Genomic DNA, 27050 nt, shown 5'->3' with positions numbered 1-27050 from the left:
TGACTGGTTCATCTGATTTCTTCATACCCATAACTGATACCTCTCTGAAGAGCACTCAAGATGTTCTGGGCTGAAATAATTACCTAGTCTACCACTAGGTAAGATAGATGTCCATATTTACATCTATCATTTTTCTTTTAATAAAACTCATGTTTCCCCCTCTATCCTTCATCTTGTTAGCTCAGGCATATATTCGATTTATTGTGGGTGCTTTTTATGGTTCCTCTGTTTTAATATACTGTCCCAAAATTATAAAAAATATGATTTGGCGTTAGTTTTCTTTGAAAAAGTTACACTACTTGGGAATATATTGGGATGAATCAGGCCCTTATGAGTTTGCCTGGATTCTATTCCTGAAATAAAATGAATTCAAAGGTTCCATTCCTAATTACAAATACAATGTTGAAATGCAAGCCACATGTAAGTTCAGACATGCTAAGTGATTTCTCTCAGGCCCTATTGCTCTTACAAAGGAAATATCTTTCCTGATATATCCAATCACCAATTAGGGACATGATCAGAGTTCTATTCACTTCAACACTTAATTCAGGGAGTGTTGCTTCAGGAATTCTAATTGCATCCATAAATTCTTCATTTATTTAATAAATGTGTATTAGGCACTTATCAGTATGTCTGGCAGTTGAAGGTGTATATATATATATGAGTTCAGTCTTACTTTTTCGAACCAGTCTCTCCACTCTATAGAAGGAGGAGATGTAATAGGATCTCTTCTTGATTGGGCAATGATTGAATATATAATTGAGAAACTTTCTAAAGGCAATTTGGGTACACCCATCCACACCCATTTGAGAAGCCCTGTTCTATATCTTTTCTGTTGGAAATCTCATTTACTTACAGGACTTCAAATAACTTGAATAGGCAAATAACCCTAACATCCATACATTTACTACAGTTTTAGAAAACCTGGTTTTCTCCCCTGAACTCCAAAAACTTCTGCTTCTGGATTGTCTCATTCAAGTGCTTCCTCACATAAAACTTCTTCAAAACCAAACTCTCAGTCTGTCCTGTATTTGAACTTGCCCTCAAGTTTATTTCATTAGATATTGCTGTATATATAGCCACTGATGATGGAAACTTAAAAGCATTCCTGTCTCCTCCCTCTTCTTATCTTAGAACTACTTACCTGTCTCACAGTCTACACTGTGTCTCTAAGCTGACCCTGATTTCCATCTTCACTGGTACTTCCTACAGACTAGATCTTCATCAACTGGTATTTAAACAATTGTCCCGTGTCCTATGGAAATTGCATCCTTGGTACTATTCTTCTATTATCATTCTAATACAAAAGTCAGATAGTTAGTTTCACTATCTTAAAAAACTTTGAAGGCATCTTCATTAGTTTCCAGATTAGCTGAAAATATATTAAAGGATATAACCCTCCATACATTCTAACTTCATTTCGTAATCTGCTTTCTCTCTCCCATGAACTTGAAGCACATACAATTTCTTTGATTTCAAGAAACATTTCCCTTCTAGTGTCTCTGCATATTTGAAGCTGCTCCATTTAGTAGGGCGATTTGGACTTGAAATGCAGCTTAACTTTAACCTTATATTCACAACATATAAATTGAGAATAGCAATAGCTATCTTGCAGATTTGTTGGAGGATTATTAAATGAGATGTTTATGAAGCCCTGAAAACATATCCTAGTATAAAATTCATGTTCAATAAGTGGTAACTATTTAATGCTGTTTGTTTGTATCTGACAGTTTTAATTTAGCATTATATTGTGAATATTTCTCCATGCCATCAAATAGTCTTTGAAAATATGATTATAAACTGCTGCATAGTAATAAATCACATGGATATACCTTAATTTATTTTACCAAATGCCTATTGGTGAACATTTATATTGTCTTCAACTCCTTACACTTATAAATAACATTGTAATAAATATCACAATGCATAAATCTTTGACACATACCTCCAAATATTTTCCCAGGACAAATTACTAGAAGTGGAACATTTTAAGGCTCTAAAAACTTGTTGCCAAATTACTCTCCAGGGAGGTACCAATTAATATTCCCAGTAGCAGTATAAGAGAGTTGTTTTCTTTCCTTTTTTTTTTTTTTAAGATTTTATTTACTTATTTGAGAGAGACAGAACACTAGCAGCAAAGGGACAGGCAGAGGAAGAGGGAGAAGCTGACTCCCAGGTAAACAGGGAGCTTGACATGGGGCTCAATCCCAGGACTCTGGGATCATGACCTGAGCTGACAGTAGACAGTCAACCGACAGAGCCACTCTCCTGTACCTTTCCAAATGTACATATTCTTTCTCTCTAGCCCTCTTTTCTTTACAGTGTAATAATATCTTGTTTGTTTTTGTTACAACCACTAAACAGTTCTCCATCTTTAACCCATCAGGCTTTTTTAATAACAGAGACAGAAGGCCATTTGCCTTCAAGAATCTTGGGATTAATGTCTCTGACCCTGGTCTTATGGGAGTAGACTCTGTACATTTCAAGTATCATCCAAAAGGGTTGTCTTTATTTAACCATGTCTTAGATAAACAAATCACCTCTACTTCCCTAACAATTCCCAATTACCAAGCAACAACAACAACAACAACAACAACAACAAACATCCCATATTGGAGTATTTTGTGATTCTCTGACATTCATCTCTCCTATCCTGACCTCAGAATATGAAAATCCATATCCCATGATAAATGACAGGGTAATAATTAAGGGTTATGGAAAGGATAAGAGTACTTAACATCAAAAGTTTCTAGCTCAGTCAAGATATAAAAATATATTTATAAAATCACTAGTATAAATGGTCCTTACCCAGGATCAAGAGATCAGTTAAACACCAGAAATTACATAAATCTAACTTATCAACTAGTGAAAGAAGAAATAAAGGCAAAATTATTTTATAAACTATTTGCTAGCTAAGAAAATGCAGGATGATATAATAGGATTATGTTTATTTCATAAGCATTGTCTCCCCAGGGTCAGGCATATTACAATCACTCAAAAGTACATTGAATAAAAGAGTGAAGGGGAAAAAAATTCAACCAGGTTTGACTCTAAACTACTTTCACTTAGGCAAGGAGTCTTAGAATAGCTCTCAAAATTCTGATTAAACTTCCTCTCAACTGGTTTAATTTGCATTTATTGGATTGACAGTAGATAAACAGGGTTTTAATTTCACTATTAGCCATTTGTCTTCTTTTGTGATATATAGCATTATATTTGCTTATATTATGACATATGTTACATGCATCCTTTGAGCCAGGAAGTCTGCCTGTGGCAACCTAACTTAAGGAAATAAACATAGAATGTTAGAAATAAAAAGTATTAAAATATTCCAGTGTTTTTAAATAAAAAGGAAAAAAGGTCCATATATCCAGACATACGAATTATATACACTATAGCACAACCACATGTAAGAGTACTATTTCAAACATTAAAATTGATGACCTAAAAGAATAAGCAAAACAAACGGACAACAAAAAAAGACAAAAGAACAGATTCTTCAAATACAGAGAACAAAATGATAGTTTCCAAAGGAAAGGTGGGTAAGAAGATAGGTAGGTAAATTGGACTAAGAATACACTTACCTTGATGAGCACTGAGTAATGCATTGAATTGTTGAATCTTTATATCATACATATGAAACTAATATAACACTGATGGCTAATTATAACTTGAATAAAAAAGAGAAAAGAATAGTCACACAGAATCTATAGCATATAGATAAGTGAAAACGTTAGGTCACATGACTATGTCTGGCATGATGCTTTATCTACGTGTTCTCATTTGAACCTATCAACCATTCTCATCAGACCTGTGAAGGCTACTAATCACCTCTGTGTTGTAAAATCCAGTGTTTAGCATGCAGTTCTGCTCTTACTTGAACTATGAGCATCACTTGACCCAGGTGACTATACCCTCTTCCTTGAAACATTTTCAGCACTGTACTTAACAATTTGGTTGTTTTGTTTTTGTTTTTGTTTTTGTTTTTCTACTTAACAATTCCATGCACTCTTGGTTCTTTCTTCACTGATGGTTCTTCCTTAGTCTTCTTGCTGGTTTTGCTTCATGCCTCAAGTTTTAAAATGAATTCCCAGTCCTCAGTCTTTGATCCTTTCAACTGTCTTCACTCACCCCTTGGTGATTCCATCCAGTCTTATGACTTTAACTACCATCTATACATACTAATGTTTTCCAGGCTTCTGTCACTAGCATGGACCTCTACTCTGAGCTCTATACTCTGTAGTAGGCTGTCTATTAGACATTATCAGATGGATATTTAATCAGTTTTGCTTAAACACATAAAAAATATACTCCTAATGTTTTATCCTCAAACGTATTGCTCCCCTAATCTTCAACATATCAAACAATTCAAACAGTGGCAACTCTGTTCTTCAGGTTGAGTAACAATAATGGAAGGAGATAGTTTAGGACCTTGGGGGATGAAGTGTGTGGCACGGAGAAGGTTGACGAAAAAAGAACAAAGACTTAAGTATTCTGTTTTCCTAGTTTTCTTCTAAATCTGCTTGAATATTTGATCTTCATAAGCTTAATTTTAGGCCTCTGTAGCATCAATTTCTGCAACATCAATTTCTGCATCAATGTTTTTCACAAAAGTGACACAAAAATAATCCAGAAGAATTACAAAATCTTAGTTTCAAAATACTATGCTTATTTACAATACAAATTCTGCCCAATGATGAAGTGTTAGAAGCATTCTTTCTCTTAAGAGCAAGATAGGGCAGCCGGGGTGGCTCAGCGGTTTAGCGCAGCCTTTGGCCCAGGGTGTGATCCTGAAGACCCAGAATCGAGTCCCACGACAGGTTCCCTGCATGGAGCCTGCTTCTCCCTCTGCCTCTCTCTCTCTCTGTGTGTGTGTGTGTGTGTGTGACTATCATAAATAAATAAATAAATAAATAAATAAATAAATAAATAAATTCTTTAAAAAAATAAAAGAGCAAGATAAGTGTGTCCATAATTGCTTCATCTATCTAATATTAAAGTTCTTAGCATCATCAGGCAAGAAAAATCAAATATCTAAGGATTGAAATGGATTTAGCAAAACTATTATTCATAGATGTTTTGTCTACCTTTAAAACCAAATACTCTAAAAAAATAAATAAATAAAACCAAATACTCTATAAATGATCAGAATTAATAAAAGACTGGCACTTTTGCTTAATGAAAGATCAGTAAGATAAACACTGCATTTCTATCCACCAGGATAAATGGCTAAAAAATGTAAAATTCAGCCTTTGAAAAGTTTATAACAGCAGAACCATGTCTGTATTTAAAAAAATAAAAAACAAAAAACAGAAACTAGAAATGTATCTAATGGTATTTTAAGACCTTTAATGGAGAAAAGTAGAATTCTTTGTTGAGAGATTAAAGAATAAACAGAGAAGCATACAATGTTAATGGATAAGCAGGCTAAATATGGATAAACAGACTACCCTAAAGATAATCAGTTCTTCCCATAATTCCTGGGTGGCTCAGTGATTGAGCATCTGCCTTTAGCTCAAGGTGTGATCCAGGGTCCTGGGATCAAGTTCTGCATCAGGCTCCCCACAGAGAGCCTGCTTCTCCCTCTGCCTATGTCTCTGCCTCTCTCTCTGTGTATCTCATGAATAAATAAATGGAATCTTTAAAAAAAAATCAGTTCTTCCCAAACTGATCTAAAGATTCACTGTAGTTCCAACCATAACCTCAACAGAATTTTTTAAATTTATATTAAAGACTGGCCAAGAAAAACAATATAGGAGAGGATGTATGTAGTGGATTAAAAACTTAAATATAAAAGGCAAAACTTCAAAATTTATTGAAAAAAATCAAGAATAGTCTTTTAACACTTTGAGAAAGAAAATGATTTATTCAATAAAAGTGTAAGCCATAAAGAAAAATAAATCAAAGTTGACTGTAATAAAATTAAGAACTTCTAGTTCTCAAAAGAGTCATTAAAAATTTTGTAAATACACAACATAAGAGAAGGTATTTGCAGGAAAACCATTAAAATGCTCATGTCTGGAGACATCTGGGTGGTTCAGTGGTTGAGAGTCTGCCTTTGGCTCAGGGCGTGATCCCGGGGTCCTGGGATTAAGTCCCACATCGGGCTTCCTGCAAGGAGCCTGCTTCTTCTTCTGCCTGTGTCCCTGCTTCTCTCCGTGTGTCTCTAGTGAGTAAATAAATAAAATCTTTTAAAAAATGTTCATGTCTGGAACATGCAAAGAACTCTGCAAATTAATAAGAAAATGAAAAAAATTCCACAAATAAGCAAAACATTAATAAAAAATTCACACTGGAGAAAACAAGAGGGAAAAATTGCCTTGAACTCATTAGCAATCACTGATCTAGAAACAAAAAAAGAAACAAAAACAAAAACAAAAATCCAAAGTGGGATACCCTCTCACAACCACTAGACTTACAAAAATTAAAAGAATGACATAGCTAAGAATGGTTGAGGAAAAGAAGCAATAGAAATTTTTAAACACTGTTCTTGGGAGAGTAAACTTAAACAAAGTTATGGAATTATCTATTAAAGCTAAAAATATGCATACCTTCTGAATCGGTCCCAGAAAATATCTTAGAGAAATTCTTGTATTTCTTTACATGTATACCAGGAGACATGAATGAGAATATTCATAATGACTTTATTTTCAATACCACCAAATTATAAACAACACATGTGCCCATCAAAGGAAGATGAACAACTAACCATGAGATTCATATAATAAAACACTCTGATCATGAAAGTAAATGAACAACAGCTTTGTGCAATAATGTGGATAAATCTCAGAAATATAATGTTGAGTGATTTTGGAAAAGCAAGTCATAAAAGGGCACATACAGTATAATCCCATTTATATAAGGTTTAAAAACTGGCAATATTAAAATGTTATTTAGGGTTTTAAAAAAAATCTATGGAGAAAAGCAAAGGAATGATAAACATAAAACTTAAGCAATATTTTTTCTCTAGACTGGATTGTTAGGGACAGTACAAAAGGCAATTTCACTCCAAGGTTAGTGCTCCATTTAAGATGTGTTATGTATTCCTGGGTGTTCATTTTTTGTCATTATGGCTTATAATTTAAGTTATATACTATATATTTCATATAGATGATAACAGAACTTTTGGTCTCAAGTTGTTAAAACATGGTGAATTTAGGTCCCTTGATTACTATTTATAAGTTCTGTTGACTTGACTCTTAGGCAAGAGAAGGCTAGAATACAGTTAGGCTGGCTCACTTACCTGCAGCTTCATTCCAAAACCTTTATCTTCTCAAAGTGCTAAGTGAGCATGTCATGCCGTGTATCCTCCTCTTTCCCCTCCACATATATCCTTCTACCTTCCCCATTCTTCTCCCTGCCATGGGAAAGTTGTCCACATGAATGACTTTCCATGTCCTTTTCTGGTAGTTTCAGCCAATGGTGAGCCCAAGAAGATGATTGGATGGAGGGAAGACTGAGATGAGGGTACTCATCCCCTTCATTCCGCCTCACCAAAATTGTTTCCAGCTACCACTATGCCCCCGAATCAAATGTCACTGCTTCTCTCAAGGCTGTAAACCTTACATGACTTCTGATAAGTTTCTCTTATCAGACCTAGAGAGCCTAACACTTAACCTTGTATGAAACCCTGGGTAACTGCACCCAATATGTGGTTCCCTGAAACCCACACCTCTGTAAGTAGTCTCTTTGTAAATACACCCTTTTTGAAGTATTCTGAGTGGGACATCGCCTGACACAATTGGAGAGGGATAGAAAGGAAGATAGTGGACAGCCTATCAAAGTTTTTTTTTTTTTTTTAAGTATTCAGAGGAACAATGAATAGGTATTTGTTTAGAACCTGGTGACTATCTTATGAAAAAAATAAGAAAAAAAAAAAAAAACGATAGCGGTCTTAACTCAGGGGTATTGAAGCTCCTTATGTGTTACTCCATGAGGCGGGGAAATGGCAAGCTGACCAGTGTTAGAGGAAGATGACTCTAGTAGCTTCCTGTAGGATAAACTGGAGCAAGGTCCTGAAAACAAGAGGCCCATTACAGAGGATTTGGCCTGATGGAATCAGTCTTGGAGTCCGTATTTGAGGGGACATCCACATGTGGTCCCTTTAAATTCCCAGTCCCACATCACAAAGAAGGTCCTTATCATGTTTGGCATGCCTCATCAATGAAGTGAATTCTGTCTGGATATCAGGCAAAGGATGACAGGGTAAAACAGGAATTTAGCTAAACAGCTCTTTTTTTGCTGCCAATAACATTTGAATTTGTATCCTTATCATTGCTAATTATTTTCTATTGCCCTGTTCAAATCCTTTAGCAGCATTTTTTACTCTACTCTAGGTATGTTTTGAGCCTTTATGGCACCAAAACAAATACTCATTAGTGTTTTGTTCTGCCTTCCTTTAAACCCAGTCTTTTTATATTGTTGCTTTGCCCACAATGAACTCAAATGTCTCTCTGTTTAGCACCATCTGCAGATTTAATTAATGTGCCATTTTGCTCATCTTCTAGATGATTAATAAAGATGTTGAATAAAATCAAGCTTAATACCATAATGTGTGGCACCCTGGAGCCACCTCTCTCTAAACGAATTCAAATGCAGTTTGCTTTTGTATCTGTTCTTGGTCTTTTTCAATATTCTCAATACATGTGCAAAGAGTTTTTCGTGAATCCTGTTTGGGTTTGCAAACCGGAATTGGAAGTCTCCCTGAGAAGAAAAACTGCTCCATGAATTGTGCTTGCACCATCATTGACATGACTCAGTGTCATCTGAAAGGTTGATATAGATTTCTGAATCGATATATTCTACCTTTTTCTAACACTTGAAATTCTCTGTGTTCTCATAATTACTATGTAATTCAGCCTTTTCAACAGCCAGTAACATTATCAAGCAGATTTTACATTTCTCACCAGGAACTTGAGACTCAAATTAATTTCAAGACAGCTAATGATAGTTCAAGCTCTAGGATTCTGGAATCCATACTTCCCGATGCTTAATTTGGTGTTCTAACTAATTGAGATATGCTACCTTGAGTTTAAATATGAGTTTTGGGGAGGACTCTTCTTAGCATATCTTCAACTCTGTGTTCGGAAACGGAAGTTAGAAAGATTTTATAAATTCCCAGCAACATGAATTTTATTTTTTTTCAATGCTTTGTTTGTGGTGGTTCTTACTGATATTAAGCCAGATATTAAAGGCAAACAAATGAGAAAATGATAGGTGGGTCTTATAAATGTTTCCCTATAGGCAGTATACACTTCTAGATATACACATAGATAAGCTTATCTTTCTGTTGGTTTAACAGAAGGCACACAGTAACTCAGAGTCAGCTAGGCTGTTATTAATGCCAGTTTATTACTTATGAGTGGGTTGTTCTGGCTGATTTTCTGCTTCATAAGAGAGATTTTACTACCCTCCCTTAGGCTGGGTCCTCCGCCTCCTGCTCAATCACTGAACCCCTGAATTCATCCCAAGGCCACAGAGACCTCTGGCCTCTATTAGCCAGCACTCCGTTTCCTCTACAGGGAGAAATGCCAGGAGCTGACAGCGTATTCTTCACTCACTTTTGCCTCTGGGGTGATTGGCAGTGGAGGGTTTCTCAGCCCGGCTGTGCTGCTGATTTCCGACTCACTGCAGGGCCCCTTTGTGCATGAGGCCTGTCAGGAGCTCTTAGGCATGTGTAGGAGGCATGAGGGGTGTCTCTGTGCCTGGTCCAAAACTGATGATAAAGAGCCGGATGAACAATGAGAACCACAGACAGCAAAGTTGAGTATTTCTTCATTAAGCTTCTGCCTCTGGCTAGTTCTTAGGACACCGTGAAAATCTGGTGATCCCTGGGCAAGTTACATAATTTCAGTTTTTCTCCTCTATAAGGATAATAATAAAGTAGAAACTTCAGTGGAGACAAAACATGTAACGTGCCCAGGAAGTAAAATGCATAAATGTATATTGTGCTTGCTAGGGCTCCTTTCCTGTCCCTTAAGCCATTATAATTCTCTACTAAAACCTAGTCACCACATTGTTATGTTGTAAAGGCATTCACCTTCTTAAGGAAATTAGTGTAGCACAACATATAAGGAAACCATTATTTTAGGTGAAGTTTTTATATATCTTTGAATAATAAGTAGAAAGTAAAGCATACTTTTTTAGCCTTATGTTAATAAACTTTTAAGTGAAAGTCATTATTAACCAAAGATAAAAATAGAACATGTTTCAAGCCAACTCTTCAGGGTACAAAGTAGGATTTGGTATATAAATTCTAACGCTTATCTCTTCCCCAGACCCCAAGGTCTGACCTTAGGGTATGAACAAGAGAACTAAATCAAATGGGAATTAGACTTCAGTTTGATCATAAAACTTGGAGAATGTGTCAGGGACTTGAAGCCAAAATGAGATTTCTTTCGCCTTCAAGGGTGGCCAGGTCTGTAGTATTATCCACTCTAATGTGATTCTTCATTTGTATTTATTCTTTAAGATACTCTGTCTCAGGAGCAAATGAGAAAGGGTAGCAACAACTTTATACCAGGCACTTGACATATATTATTTCATTCTCTGCCCATCTAAGTCACGTGACAGATACTATCACAAGTATTTTACTGCTGAGGAACCTAACGCTACGGCCGTAATCAAGGTAATTTAGAAGGAAAGAGGTGGAAGCAGAATTAAGATCCATCTCTGACTGATCTCCAAGCTGTCCAAGCAAGCTGCACTATGTTCAGTTAATGAAAACAAAAACCACACAAAAACAGACACACTCACATGCTTATTTACAATCAGCCAAACTGTGAAACTGGGAAATATATTCTGGCAAAAACAAGACCATTCACTTTCCAGCAAATATTTCTCTGGTGTATCTGCTATTGCATGGAATCTATCCATGCTCATTTTAAGTTATTTTTTGAAGCCAGGTTTTACCATCTTAGCCAGTATTATCTGATGAGATTGAGTACCGCCTATACCCTTCAAAGTTCTCCCATGAAGAAACTAAAACCCAGGAATTTACATTCCCCAGACTCAGTACCAACTAAGAGCAGGTGTATGTGTAAGGGTAAAGCCTCTAGGGCTTTCTGGCTTTCTTCTGAAAATTACCCAGACTAGTGTTTTAGACAGCCAGGATCCTCTGCTTCCTTGGGCCCTCTGCCCTTCTGGATATCCTGAAAGCCTGCAGAGGCTCTCTTCTCTTAATTCTAAATTTGTTCCTGCTTGAAATATCTAGCATGCGAACTTAAAAAACTCCATCCTAGGGATTGGCAAACTACAGTCCATGGAAGAGTTCTGGCACATGGTCTGTTTTTATAAATGCAGGTTTATGAGGACCCATCCCCTCCTGTTGATCTATGTATTGTCTATTGCCATTCTTTCTCTACAGTGTCAAAGTTGAGTAAATGCAACAAGAGAGCAAAGAACCCACATGGTCAACAGAATAATAGCCTCCAAGATGTCCTTGTCTTAATTCTAGGAACCAGCAAATATGTTAATTTATATGGCAAAAGGGACTTTGCAGATGTGGTTAAGGATCTGAGATGGGAAGATTATCCTGCATTATCTGGGTAAGCCCAATATCAGGGTCAGGAAAGGGATTCAGAGATGTACCACTACTGGCTATGAAGATGGAGGAAGAGGCCACAATCCAAGAAATATAGGTGGTCTTGCAGCTGGAAGACACAGGGAAACAGGTTCTCCCCTATAATCTCCAGAAACAGTGCAGCCCTGCCAACATCTTGATTCTAGGACTTCTGACCTCAAAAACTATAAGATAATATATTTGTGTGGTTTTAAACCACTGAGTTTGCAGTAATTTATTATTGAATCAACAGGAAACAATGCAATCATAAAGTCTAAAAAAGTATTTATGATCTAGCTCTCACAGAGTAAGTTTGTTACCTCCTGCTTTCCCAAACATACCCTCTTACGGATGATTCTGATTAGTGATGGAATATTTTTTTCTCTGAGACATTGAATGAATATGGCTCTTGTCAGCCAAAGGTGGCCCTGTCTTTAATGTAAAGAGATGAATATTGCCATTAGTAGTAATTATTCAAATATCACTAGGAAGCATTTTGAAGAAGATTGTTTTCCCATTGACTGCTTAACGTGCATATTCCTAATCTCTTTGACATCTATGCAGTTGCCACGTGGTCATCATGGGCCTTCTCTAGCTCACCATTTTCTTTCCATTCTAATGAGTTCACATCATCTTTTTGGCTCATGGCTTTGGTGGCTTTGGTGATATTCCCCCTACTATTGGTTCCCCTTTTCTCTTTGCATAAAATTCAGACACTTTATCGGTCACACAGTATTACTTTAAATTATTTGCCTCTCCCTCATCTCCTGTACCATTTGTTATTCATCATGTTGCTTTCTGATGAACTTTTCTACTCACTCTTGCTCATCCTTCCAAATGTTCCATAACTTCCAGAAAGCCAGCAGTATATACAATCTAGAATAGCATACACTTGCCCCCTCTCTGATCATTTCTTTCTAGCTAACACTCTCTATTGGCTACAAAAAGGGAAGTGCTTGGGTGACATATCTTTGAATTATACAGGACAGCTTGGCAGGTACCAAAAATTTTCTACTCACAGATTGATTGTCTCAGACAATTCTAAAAACACATCTGTCCCCAGTGATTTAATTTACTTGATAGTAAATCCATTGTAATCTACTCAGATAACAACTTGCTATTTATATCAAACTAGTATCCAATTCTGAGATGTTAAATATAGGATTCTCCACATTTCCTGACACTCATTTCTAATAAACCATGGCATACGCAAGAATGAACATTTAACTTTATAGAGAATCAGCTGCAAGGCAAAAGGGTTTAAAGCACCAGGTCAGATATAAGGCACAAGAAAGGCCTCTCTTTCTAAACTAAAGGGAGCATTTAAAAATTCTTAGAGCTAGAAAAGTCTTTACAGACCATTCATTGCAATCCTTTTATAAGAGTGAAGGAATTGACACAATTGGAGAACTCAGATGGCTCACTCAAAGTCACATAGCCAGCCAGGAAGAGAGTCAAACTTGAACCTATGGCTTTTGACTTCAGCCCACAGATCAGCACCCTTCTTGCTAATACCCTGAAGCAATACCAGAGAGTCTACTCTGGATGCCAATAGTTCCATCCATTTTCTCAAAACAGATTTATTACACTTAGAAGTTCAGAAAAACACTTTGTATAGTTGTACTATACCAACTAAACAGCCCTGGGTGCTGATAAGTACTTTTATAAGTGAAAGCACGTTTGTGGGAGGGGGATTCAAAGTGGTTGCTGTTCCTAATCTGGTAACTGAACTTTAAAATATTCTGAGGAAAAGATGTCTGTTTTATTAAGAGAAATGTCATCCCAGCAAAAGTTCTAAATTCAGTGTTATAGATAACTAGGTTAAGTTGAAGATATTACAAAGAAGGATACATTAGCCCAGAGTTGTGTTCTTTTTCTATTTTCCCCATGAGTCTTTGCAAAGAGACCTGTTCCATCCTAAACTAGTGCAAGAAATGTTAGTTAAGAAAAATTAGAGAACGAGAAAGAAAACCACAGTGGTGTGTTTAAGTTGCAACTGGTTCTGTAATACCTTAAGTGCCTTGTGAGAAGGAAAAGGGGCTTCTTAGACATACTTGGAAGGAAGTTTATAGTTTGAGAACAGACGGGGATTGCCAATGTAAGAAAATATAATTGTACTTTAAAGACTATCTGTAAAAACCCACAGCCGTTGGGTGTAACATTTGACTAAAGTTTTGACCACATACATCATGAACTATCTATCATTCAGAGGCTGCTGTACGCTCCTCCACTTAATAAGGTTAACCACTGAGTGTGGACACATCTGTGTAACAATACAGGTAGAAATCCATTTTATAATAACTTCACAAAACAAAATGTCATTTCTGAGTAATTTCATAACTGTATCAGTTACCTTTATGTCTAGGAAATGTGGTTCATTAGCTGTTATCAATTATTAACTGAAAAATTAATCACATTTAAGGAAAAAATATGAGGCACAAAAACAATGTAATAAGTCACACTTCATTAAAATGATAGAATGTGATAAAATACATGACATACCAATCTCTAGTCATACTGTGTCAGTCTAATTGGTGACAGAATCCTATTCAGTATCTTTAAATTCCAGGATCTGATATTATATAGGTTGTTTAATCATTTTTTTAATAATATTGAGTGTCTGTTATGTGCCTAGCAATGTGCCTGGCTCTGGGGGACAAATGATGTATCAGAGTGGTCTCTGCACCCAGGAGCATTATTAATTCTCCTTATGAAAATCTTAATCATGATCCAAGACTGATTCTAGCTGGTCAAAGCCTCATGATAAAGGCATGGCATGACAGGTGCAGGGACTGGCCAAGAAGTGTGTGGCACCAATCTGCTGTTCAGGTTGATATCACTTTGCCGCATAGATGCTTTCTATCCAAGTGAGTCAAAATTTCTATTCTCTATAAAGTATACTATTTATATAATTTTTTATTTCTCATATTGTATTATAGCTTATCTCATTTTCTAGTATATGCTTAGAGATGAATTTTCTTATTAAAAAAATAGATTGAAATTATGGTGACAAATAGGTTAGTATTCACTGCACAGGATCGGAGGAAAATCACTATTCAGGGAAAAGGGAGAGTTGGCTGCTAGTCAAAGTGACCATATAATGTAGAGTCTACCCAGGACACCACTGACAGTGGCAGGGGTGCTATGAATAAATATGCCAGGACAATATGTGCAAACCAGGACTAGACATATATTCATTTGGGTTTTACCACCAGGTCTGCCATTTATAAACCATATCTATGGATAAGTAGTCCCATCAAGACATACCCCTTCTTAAAATGCTCTGGTGGCTTTCCATCACACTTAGAATGAAATTTCAAGTCCTTACCAAGGCCTGCATGCCTCTAGAGGATCAGACCCTGGCTACCACTCTCCCTTCCACTCCCTATCTTTCTTGGAGTTTCTCAGACTGCCAAAGATGTTCAAGTTCAGTGGAGCTGAAGTGTTCTCAGCCTTGAACACCCTTCCCAGAGAGCCTCAAGGCTCTGCCCTTCTCCTTATTCAAATCTCCCTTCAAATGTGATCTCCCAGAGGCACCTTCCCTGACATCCTACAGGGTAGGATGTATCTACAATGCTTGGACTGACCCTAATTTCTTATGCCATACATACATATGTTGAAGCTTGAAATACATATGATTTAATTTCTAGTCTGTAAATCTTTACTAATGTAAAGAATGTTGGCATTGAATTAAGCATAGTATTTACAACATTCCTAAGATCCTACCTAATGTTACCTGCCTTCTAATTCTTTTCCCAGCTTCTCCATGCAGTTACTCAGTTCCTTCCCTGTACTTATAACCTGCTACGTATCTTATTAGAGCCCCTATTGCACTGGGCATCACCAGTCAAAGAGGCCAAGAGGGCAAGGTATACTTCGGGAAATAGGAAGTTCGGTATGGGCAGAATGGGGTAAATGGACAGTGGATATGCAGACAGAAGTCCAATCTCAGAGACCAAGTTTTTAAGATCTATTAAGCAATTTATATTTTATCCTAAGGTGATAGATGGTAATTCAAAGATTTTAAACAGAGGAATGACATGATCAGAGTTGCATTTCCAAAAGGCAAATCTGACTGGCCTGTAAAGGATAAAGTGCAGGGTAACAAGACTTCAGGATGGTCCTAAAGCATTCGTTACAAAATCGTACCTAGAAGTGATGATGGCCTGACTAAGCGTGGTGGCCATGGAGGAAAGAAAGGAACCTGGAGAAATCAACCTCTCTGTATCTCTTAGACTTTTTATTTAATGATTTCATCAACTCTCCAGGTTGAGATTCAGCTATATTTCTATGAGAGGGAAAACTAAATACATTACAGCTCTCCATGGCAGATAAACTTTAACAAGTGAATGACTGACTGAATTGGTTCATCTAAATTCTTCTCAGATTGTCCCAAGTTACCTTTTAAGAAAAAAGTAAAATAAAATTCTTGGTGAAAAAGATTGATATATTTAAGGTAAGAGATAAAACAATGCTATTACAGCCCAAAATTATTAGTGAATCTTTAATTTTAATAGTCTGAATATTGCGATGCCCTGTGGACCGATTAAAGGGATACAGAGAATCCTGTTTAAGAACTTCTGCTCCTAGAACAGTGATGACTGAATGCCTGATTCTTAAAAAGGTATGTTTAACTTAGCAGGTTTTCATGATAAGAATCATACAAGATATGTGCTTCAGTATTTACTTGAGCAGTACTGCTTTCTGCTACCCTCTAGTTCTTATTAACAACCAGTGGTTTGCAGGGTGTTCTACCCACATTTTGAGAGAGAATGAGTCTCTGTGGTGTGTGTGTGTGTGTGTGTGTGTGTGTGTGTGTGTGATCTCCAGATAGAAAGGTGATGCAAGAAATATGGAAGGAGTCAGGAATATGAGGGCTATTCTATTTCCTGAAAGCTCCTGATATATCTACCATTTCCTTAGTTTGTTCTTTTGTCAAAACAATAAAAATACTGGTCAAAATGCAAAAGATGCTGAAGGGCTAATCCACTAGCACTTTAGCTCAAATAGTTGATTATATTCTATTTGTGGGTCAAAGATTTTAAAGATAAGTGATATACAGGAGATAATTTCTTAAAACAATATAATAATACATATTCACTAGAGAATACTTAGTGAATTTAGGTAAGTGATAAGAAGAAAACTTAAATCATTCATATTTCTATTACCCATATGTAAACACTTAATATTTTAAAATACTCTATATTTTATATGTGGTTTTTAAAAATTCTTTCAAATGGCTGCAGAATATCCTACTCTCTGGACATAGCATAAGTAGGTAATAAATCCCCAAGTGTTAAAACTTGAAGTTGCTTTCAGTTTTTAATTGTCGTAAATAATACAGCAATAGATATTTTTGTAGCGCAGTGTAAATGTGGAGTGACTGTATGAAAGAATTTATGGGCTACAAGATTTTTGGCATATATTTCAAAATAGATGGTACCTCCCTAGACCTCACCAGCAGCCTTGAAAAAAAATCTCTTTTATCAAATCTTTGTTAAATTTGGAAATCTTTATTTTAAAATACCCTGTTTGCCAGGGTAGTATATGAAAATGGCATTTTGTTACTTTTAAAATTTTTTTTTTGGCTACCAGTGAGGCCAAACACATTTTTATAATATGCCAAGATGGTGATATAGCAGAATGATTGCCTTTCTCTTTTATGATTAAGTTAAGGGGGGTCTGGGTGGCTCAGTTAGTCAAGTGTCGGACTCTGTCTCTGTCTCTTTCTCAAATAAATAAATAAAATCTTTAAAAAAATGATTGGATTCTATGGAAGGAGCCTCGGTGTCCATTGAAAGATGAATGGATAAAGAATATGCGGCCTATATATACAATGGAATATTACTCAGCCATTAGAAAGGATGAATACCCATCATCTGCTTTGACGTGGATGGAACTGGAGGGTATTATGCTGAGTGAAGTAAGTCAATCGGAGAAGGACAATCATCATATGGTTTCACTCATACGGGGAATATAAAAAATAATGAAAGGGATTATAGGGGAAAGGAGGGAATATGAGTGGGAAAAATTAGAGAGGGTGACAAACCATTAGAGACTCCTAACTCTGGGAAACGAACAAAGGGTTCTGGAAGGGGGGGTGGACAAGGTGACTGGGTGATGGGCCCTGAGGGTGGCACTTGATGGGATGAGCACTGGGTGTTACACTATATGTTAGCAAATCAAATTCCGATAAAAAAAAATACACAAAGAAAAAAAGATTAAGTTGAGGAACACACCATGAAATACACACTACTGTGGGAAATCCATAGACTGGAGAACGGGCTGTTATAAACTGATGTGGGAGGGATGCAGCTTTGACCTGAGGCAAGAGGCAGCAAGGCAAAGCTGTGGGGGAATAATAAGAATTGTTGAGGTTCATCTAGTGCTTCTTTTTTATCCTTAAAATAAAAACCTGCTTGATGATACACTTGTGTAAATTCCGACCTCTAGTCTAGGTCCCTGAAGAATAAAATCAGGGTAGAGTGTGAAGGCATAAGAAAATAAGTAGGGATTAACCAACTAAAGCATCCAAATTTAAAAGGCTGATTAACTGTTATATAAATTACAATAAATATCAATAAACTTACCTGATATAGCTGTTTACATGAGCATATTTAAAGTCTAAGGATATAAAAAATGAAGAATCAAAAATAACATATAATATCAGATAAAGGGCACCTGAGTGGCTCAGTGGTTGAGTGTCTGCCCTTGGCTCAGGTCATGATACCGGGGTCGTGGGATCGAGTCCCACATCAGGCTCCCCACAGCGAACCTGATTCTCCCTCTACCTGTGTCTCTGCCTGTCTCTGTGTGTCTCTCATGAATAAATAAAATCTTAAAAAAAATAATATCAGATAAATGCTAACCTAAATTGTTCCAATTTATTTATATTATCAGGTTAAATAGGTTTAGAATAAAAAATATGCTCACATGGTTATGGCATCATGATAAAATTTCAGTTTGCCAAGAAGATATAATTATAAATGTGTTTATAGCCAAAAATAGCCTTAAATACATAAGTAATGGATAAATTTGCACCATCTTAATGATAGCAACATACTTCTCTTGATTGTTCATAGACCAAGCTGACTGAAAATTACTGAGAATATAGAGGAATGGAGCAGCACATTTAAAAATTGATATAAATGATGTATAGAGAGTTCTGGCAGAGTGTGGAGAGAGGAGGATAATTTAATGATTATATGCATGGTCAACAATTAGCTTGTAACTTAGTATGAAAATAATAGAAACCTCCCAAAAACATACTGTTATATATCCCATAGGTTAATCTACAGAATGCAGTAAAAGAGGTATTTTGGGACACCTAGGTGGCTCAGTTGATTAATCATCTGCCTTCAGCTCAGGCCATGATATCTGTCCAGGTCCATCAGGCTCCCCATCCTGCAATCAATTTATCCAGTTTTTTTCAATCTTCTTAAAACTGTTGTTTGTTTGTTTGTTTTCAAATTGTGTTCTAAATTATACCCATACTTTACATTTAGGGAGCTCTTAAATCTCTTTCAATCTAGATCCATGGCCACCTCAGTTTTGTTTATTATACCAGTTTTTGCAGAAATTGAGTCAGTGCCCTGTAGAATTTCTCACATTCTGAATTAATTTGATTGCTTCTTCTTATGGTTTCATTTAACTTGTTACTCCATCTCTTCCTTTCCTTGAGTGGAAGTTAGCTCTAGTGGCTTGCTTAGATTAAAGTTAAAAATTTTTGGCAAGAATAAAAATAAGTAGTATATTTGTTTTATCTTGGCTCTCATAACTAGACATATGATGGCAGGTTCATGTTGTGACAGCCTAATCCCTACATTTTAAATTTTTGTCTCAAACTTTAATGGTTTCATTAATCAGTGAAGAAGATTTCTCTGAAGACAATTATGTCATTAGGGACAACCAGTATGTTGTATCTTTTAACTACTCTATTATTCCTTTCATATATATTAAATGGAAATCTGTGGTAAAAAAAAAATGTTCTCTCATCATGCAGGGCTGTTTCTACTGAAATATAGTTCTTACAGAAATTAAGAAATAGATTTCCAGAAAAATGCAACGTACCAAAACTGACTAAAGAATAAATAACATCCTCACAAGGATCTCATAATTATCAGACATTTGAAGCAAGGGTTTAACCTCTTTACAAGCAGAAAAAAAAAATATCAGGCCTAGATAATGTTGGAGAAGAGTTTCCAAACTTTCTGTAAAAAGAATATCCAATTTTTCACAATCTTGCCGATAACAGAGAAAGGCTTCCTAATTAATTCTATAAGGACAGTATATAACTTTGGTATTAAAACCAAACAGAGGGATCCCTGGGTGGCTTAGCAGTTTAGCACCTGCCTTTGGCCCAGGGCACGATCCTGAAGTCCCAGGATCGAGTCCTGCCTCAGGTTCCCAACATGGAGCCTGCTTCTCCCTCTGCCTATGTCTCTGCCTCTCTCTCTCTCTCTATCATGAATAAATAAATTTTTTAAAAATCTTAAAAAAAACAGATACAGTACCAGACAAGAAAATTATAGATCACTTTTATTCATAAATTTAAGTATCAAAATCCTTTAAAAAATTTAGACAAAAAAAATCAAGCAATGAATTTACTATTCCTCAACCAAGTTGGGTGTATCCAGGATATGCAAGGCTGGTTTAATATTAGAAATAAACAAGATCATCTCAAAAGATGCTGGAAAGACATTTTATATAACTAAACAGTTATTCAAGATAAAAAGATCTCTTAGTAAATTAAAAAGAGAAAGGAAATCCCTTAAACCTGATTATCTAAAGACAAACCTCTTCATCACCTTAAGTGATAAAATGTTAGAAGTGTTGCCCTTATAATCAGGAATGAGGCAAAGAGACTCATTTCCATTCAAGCCCACAATAAAATTCCACGTAAGCCTATCTAATTAGCAAACATTTCTGTTTGGTAATTCTACGTTGAAGAGACTGGATCCATACAACCTCTTATACATTGTTCGTTGACCTGTAAATTGGTGAAACCACTTCGGAAAATAGAATAATGCTATATCCTAAAGGTATGTGTTATATTACATACCTTCTATGTTATTTACCTTGTATACCTTAGAACTTAACAACTGTACCCCAAGGTATACAGCTAATGCCTTGCCCATGTGCCACCGGAGATACTCACAAGAATGTTCATAAGCACTGTTCCCAGCAAGAACCTGGGAACAAAACAAATGTCTATCAGTAGAAGCAGCCAAAGAATGAGCTACTGTAACAAAACACAATACCTTTTATATAAAGTTAAAACAACTAAAATAATCTGCTTTTAGAGCTACATCTAAATTCCATGAAATAGGGATCCCTGGGTGGCGCAGCGGTTTGGCGCCTGCCTTTGGCCCAGGGCGCGATCCTGGAGATCCGGGATCGAATCCCACATCAGGCTCCCGGTGCATGGAGCCTGCTTCTCTCTCTGCCTCTCTCTCTGCGACTATGATAAATGAATAAAAAATTAAAAAAAAAATAAAATAAAAATAAAAAAAAATAAATGCCATGAAATAAAACATTATGTAAAAAGGAAATCCGGGAAATTATAAGGCCAGGATTTAAAATAACCATTCCTTCAGGTGGTGGTGAGGTGTTAGGGGAAAAGGACTGGTGGGAACTAACAGGATAACATGTTGGTTATTGTTAGGTCCTACCTTTGTTTTATGTGGTGGGTTCATGGATGTTTGATACATTGTCAAAAATATTGTATCTAAATAACTGAAAACATACATGGGTCAATGATGAGAGTATGTCATAAACTTGTGATTAGCCCAATTCTACATACTTGAAATCCAAGGAGAGAAATGGAAGATTTTTAGCTACTTGAGAGCCGGAAAATGGTAAGGTAGAAAAAGTGTACTGGAAACAAACTTTTATCTTTTCACGTGTTTGCCTAGTATTTATCCTATGTAGAGCACCCAGAACATTAATGAACACAGCAAGCATAATATGTAATGCTGGCTATCAATGTGACAAGAAAACTAGGTCAATCTCTCCAACCCTTAGTCCTCAGTTCAAGTGGTATCTAAAGAAATACGATATGTGAAACATTTTGGAAGAATAAATATCAGAGACTTAAAAGGTACAATAAATAATCATATACTCATCTATTCGCTGATATATCCAGCAAACATATTAAACTAGATCTCTGTATACTGATATATTTGAGGCACTGGTAATAAAAGGATGGAGGGATAATAGTCCATGTTGTCTAGAAGCTTCATTACTCAAAGGAGACAAAATGATGACCATAGTTGTGGAACCTAAAACAATGACCCCTAGGTTAAAATGTCTAAACTTAGAATTTCCAGAAAATCCAGATACATAAATCATCATTGTAATTACACCAGAGGTAAATCGTGTTGGATCATAAAAGAAGGAATGACTACCTGGGATAATCAGGAACTACTTGATGAAGTGGCCATGGTTCTTGGGAATTACATTTTATTTATTTATTTATTTATGTATTTATGTATTTATTTATTTATTTATTTAATAAATTTATTTTTTATTGGTGTTCAATTTGCCAACATATAGAATAACACCCAATGCTCATCCCATCAAGGGCCCCCCTCAGTGCCCGTCACCCAGTCACCTCCACCCCCCACCCGCCTCCCCTTCCACCACCCCTAGTTCGTTTCCCAGAGTTAGGAGTCTCTCATGTTCTCTCTCCCTTTCTGATATTTCCCACTCATTTTTTCTCCTTTCCCCTTTATTCCCTTTCACTATTTTTTATATTCCCCAAATGAATGAGACCATAAAATGTTTGTCCTTCTCTGATTGACTTATTTCACTCAGCATAATACCCTCCAGTTCCATCCATGTCGAAGCAAATGGTGGGTATTTGTTGTTTCTAATGGCTGAGGAATATTCCATTGTATACATAGACCACATCTTCTTTATCCATTCATCTTCTGATGGACACTGAGGCTCCTTCCACAGTTTGGCTATTGTGGACATTGCTGCTATAAACATCGGGGTGCAGGTGTCCCGGCATTTCATTGCATCTGTATCTTTGGGGTAAATCCCCAGCAGTGCAATTGCTGGGTCATAAGGCAGATCTATTTTTAACTCTTTGAGGAACCTCCACACAGTTTTCCAGAGTGGCTGCACCAGTTCACATTCCCACCAATAGTGCAGGACGGTTCCCCTTTCTCCACATCCTCTCCAACATTTGTGGTTTCCTGCCTTATTAATGTTCCCCATTCTCACTGGTGTGAGGTGGTATCTCATTGTGGTTTGGATTTGTATTTCCCTGATGGCAAGTGATCTATACCCTAAAAACTACAGAACACTTCTGAAAGAAATTGAGGAAGACGCAAAGAGATGGAAAAATATTCCATGCTCATGGATTGGCAGAATTAATATTGTGAAAATGTCAATGCTACCCAGGGCAATTCACACGTTTAATGCAATCCCTATCAAAATACCATGGACTTTCTTCAGAGAGTTGGAACAAATTATTTTAAGATTTGTGTGGAATCAGAAAAGACCCCGAATAGCCAGGGGAATATTAAAAAAGAAAACCATAGCTGGGGGCATCACAATGCCAGATTTCAGGTTGTACTACAAAGCTGTGGTCATCAAGACAGTGTGGTCCTGGCACAAAAACAGACACATAGATCAATGGAACAGAATAGAGGATCCAGAAGTGGACCCTCAACTTTATGGTCATCTAATATTCGACAAAGGAGGAAAGACTATCCACTGGAAAAAAGACAGTGGGAATGGTGCTGGGAAAATTGGATGTCCACATGCAGAAGAATGAAACTAGACCACTCTCTTGCACCAGACACCAAGATAAACTCAAAATGGAGGAAAGATCTAAATGTGAGACAAGATTCCATCAAAATCCTAGGGGAATTACATTTTAGTTCATATTTTAGTTCATTACATTGGGTGTAGTAAGATACATTCTAAAGAATAAATAGGGTTGGTCAATCAAATGAGAGAAGAGACAATATATATAAACTCAAGGATGTGTCATATCACGTGGTGTATCCTGAGAATTTTAATACTCTGCTAAAGCCTAGGTATTGTGGGAAAGGTGAGCAGTACAAGTAAGTTAGTTATGTTGGCCCTTGACAGTCTGGCCCAGCCTATCATATTATTTCAAAATTGCTTTACTCTTAGTAACATTAAGATAGTATTAGGGACACCTGGTGGCTCAGTGCTTGAGCATCTGCCTTTGGCTCAGGGCGTGATCCCCAAATTACGGGATCGAGTCCCACATTGGGCTACTTTCATTGATCCTGTTTCTCCCTTTGCCTGTGTCTCTGCCTCTCCCTCTGTGTGTGTGTGTGTGTCTATCATGAATAAATAAATAAAATCTTTAAAAAAATATATAGTAGTATATACAGGCTTACTCTCATCTTGGCCCTTGCTATTAAAATATTTTCTGCCAATTAAGCTATTACTGATCATCCAACTCTGAGTTTGCCTCAGGAGTGCTGTGGATGGAGTTGCTTCCTCTTTTTCATGCTGACTTCTCACATTTTTCTCTATTTTTAAAAACACATCTTACTATTTGATAAATGAAAAATCATTTCTTGTTATTAGTTTAAATTCAGCCCTCAAATTTAGTTTCACTCAACAAAGGACTTTGTGTAAAAGCAACCTTTGATGTCCTCAAAGCCAGCTCATAGTTGAAAGTGTGGGCGAGAGTAATCAAATGGGGACCTCTAACAAACCTGTTCCCCTTACCTCTGCAGCAGCAAACACTAGCTGCTAGAATATGCTCCACAGGTCATGGGGAGCTGTACATCATTCATTGCCATGGCTCTTGTGACTGGGGGCTGCTCATTCACTCCCAGAGCTGACCTGAACTTGCCTAGCAACAGGATGTTGTTGCTAATGGTAACCATTCCATGGGGAAATATTTCTTCTGGGTGTTTGGGGTCTTTGTCTTTAGAAAAACATAATAGTTTGATAGGCTCTATAAGTGTGAGCAGCAAGGTTTCAACCCATCCCATTCTTTTGCCTCCTGTGCATTTACAAATATAGAAATTTCCTCAGTAGGAACACAGTTTACTTTTGAGGATTGGCCTCACTCTTGATTCAAATACCTACACTTTTTTTTAACCTAAGCTGAAAATAGATATGAGTTCTGCTGCATGTTATTGAGACTGGCTATAGATTCCTACTTTCCCACATGGGCCCCACCTGTGACCTCTCAGGTGTGGGCAGCTTATGTTATATGGAACCTGAATTCTAAACATGTTTTTAAATAATAATTTCAGAAGTAGGAAGATACATTTGAAAAGGTGCTGTGTAGGTATTTAACTTATCACTATGTTGAAGTGAGGGTGAAAGATCTTCAGCTTGAACAAGTTGCTTTATTTTATTTTAAATTTTAATTCCAGTGCAGTTAACATATAGCATTATATTAGTTTCAGGTGTAAATGCAGTGATTCAATGCTTGCATGCATCACCCGGTGCTTAATGTAGTTGAGTGTGCTCTTTGTCCCCTTCACCTATTTTACTCAACCTTCCACCCACCTCCCCTCTGGTAACCATCAGTTTGTTCGCTCTAGTTAAGAGTCTTATTTTTGGCTTGTCTCTTTTGTTGTTGTTGTTCATTTGTTTTGGTTTTTAGGTTCCACTTGGGGCTAATATTACATGGTATCGGTCTTTCTCTGATGGACTTATTTCACATAGCATTATACCCTCTAGATCCATCCATGTTTTTGTAAATGACAAGATTCCATTCTCTTTTTATGGCCGAGTAGTATTCCACTGCATATTTATGCCACATCTTTATCTATTCGTCTATTAACCCTTTATCAGACATGCCATTTGCAAATCTCTTCTTCCATTCAGTAAGTTGTCTTGTTGTTTTATTGTTACCTTTGCTGTGTGCAGGCTTTTTGTTTTGATGTCGTGCCAATAGTTTATTTTTGCTTTTGTTTCCCTTGCCTCAGGAGACCTATGTAGAAATGTCGCTATAGCTGATGTCAGAGAAATTACTGCCTGTGTTCTCTTCTAGGTTTTTTTTTTATAGTTTCTGGTCTCACATTTAGGTCTTTAATCCATTTGGAATATCTTTTTGTGTATGATGTGAGAAAGTGGTCCAGTTTCATTCTTTTGCATATAGCTGTCCAGTTTTGCCAATACCTTTATTGAAGAGACTATCTTTTTCCCATTGCATAGTCTTGCCTCTTTTGTCATAGATTAATTGTCCATATAATTATGAGTTTACTTCTGGGCTCTCTATTCTGTTCCATGATCTATGTGTCTATTTTTTGTGCCAGTACCACACTGTTTTAATTACTACAGCTTTGTAGTATATCTTGAAATCTGGAAATGTGATGCCTCCAGTTTCCTTCTTTTTCAAGATTCCTCTGGCTATTCTTGGTCTTTTGTGGTTCCATACAAATTTTAAGATGATTTGTTCAAATTCTGTGAAAAGTGCTGTTGATATCTTGATAGAGATTGCATTAAATCTGTAGATTGATTTGAGAAGTACTGAGATTTTAACAATACTGGTTCTTCTAATTCATGAGCATGGAATATCTTTCCATTTGTTTGTGTTACCTTCAATTTCTTTATTTTATTTTATTTTTTTTTTTAGAGGACAAGGGAGAGTAATCTGAATTGAGTTGTGAGGCTCCCGCGCAGGGTACTTCGCCTCAGCCTTTAAATTCACTTCACTCACTGGCCGTGAGCCTGTTCCAAGCTCTGGCTAAGGAGGCATCCACCAGGCCACTCTGCAAGGGTGGTGTCCATGATATCTGCCCAGTCTGCCTTTCTGTGAAGCCCCATTTTCTGGAAATTCACCTCTCCAAAACTCAGGGAGGATTCTGTTAGGGCCACCTTATGGCCCTAGTCTCAGACTTCATCTTCAGTTACTTTGATCAGTGCTATAAACTTATAAAAACTTATAAAACTATAAGCTTTCAGAGTACAGGTTTTTCACCTCCTTGGTTAAGTTTATTCCTAGGTATTTTATTATATAGGGGGTGCAATTGTAAATATAATTGTTTTCTTAATTTCTCTACTTTGTTATTAGTGTATAGAAATGCAACAGAGTTCTGTATATTGATTTTGAACCCTGCAACATTACTGAATTCATTGACCACTCCTAGTAATTTTTTTGTTAATGGTTTTCTATATATAGTATCATGACATCTGCACATAGTGAATGTTTTACTTCTTTTCCAATTTGGATGCCTTTTATTTCTTTCTATTGTCTGATTCCTGTAGCCAGGACTTCCAGTACTATGTTGAATAAAAGTGGTGAGAGTGGACATCCTTGTCTTGTTCCTGATCTTAGGGGAAAAGCTCTACTTTTTGCTGTTGAGTGTGATGTTAGCTATGGATTTTTCACATGTGGCCTTTATTATGTTAAGGTATGTTACCTCTAAACCTACTTGGTTAAGGGTTTTTATCATGAATGGATGTTGTACTTTGTCAAATTCTTTTTCTGTATCTATTGAAATGATCTATATGTTTTTATCCTTTCTTTGTTTCTGTG

At 36.6% G+C, this 27050-nt stretch overlaps 1 long non-coding RNA gene across 1 annotated transcript; it reads right to left on the bottom strand.

Moving 5' to 3' along the window:
* Positions 1 to 5885: 5885 nt before the first annotated feature.
* On the bottom strand, positions 5886 to 24410 carry LOC112656899 (uncharacterized). Its single transcript, XR_003134729.2, has 3 exons — positions 24281 to 24410; positions 7244 to 7357; positions 5886 to 6166 (listed from the first exon to the last, which is right to left on the bottom strand). It is a non-coding gene; the product is annotated as an uncharacterized LOC112656899 (long non-coding RNA).
* Positions 24411 to 27050: the final 2640 nt, after the last annotated feature.

Source organism: Canis lupus, chromosome 8 (genome assembly GCF_003254725.2).
Source record: "Canis lupus dingo isolate Sandy chromosome 8, ASM325472v2, whole genome shotgun sequence".
In the NCBI taxonomy this organism is placed as follows: domain Eukaryota; kingdom Metazoa; phylum Chordata; class Mammalia; order Carnivora; family Canidae; genus Canis; species Canis lupus.
This window is presented reverse-complemented; position numbering and strand designations above follow the sequence as displayed.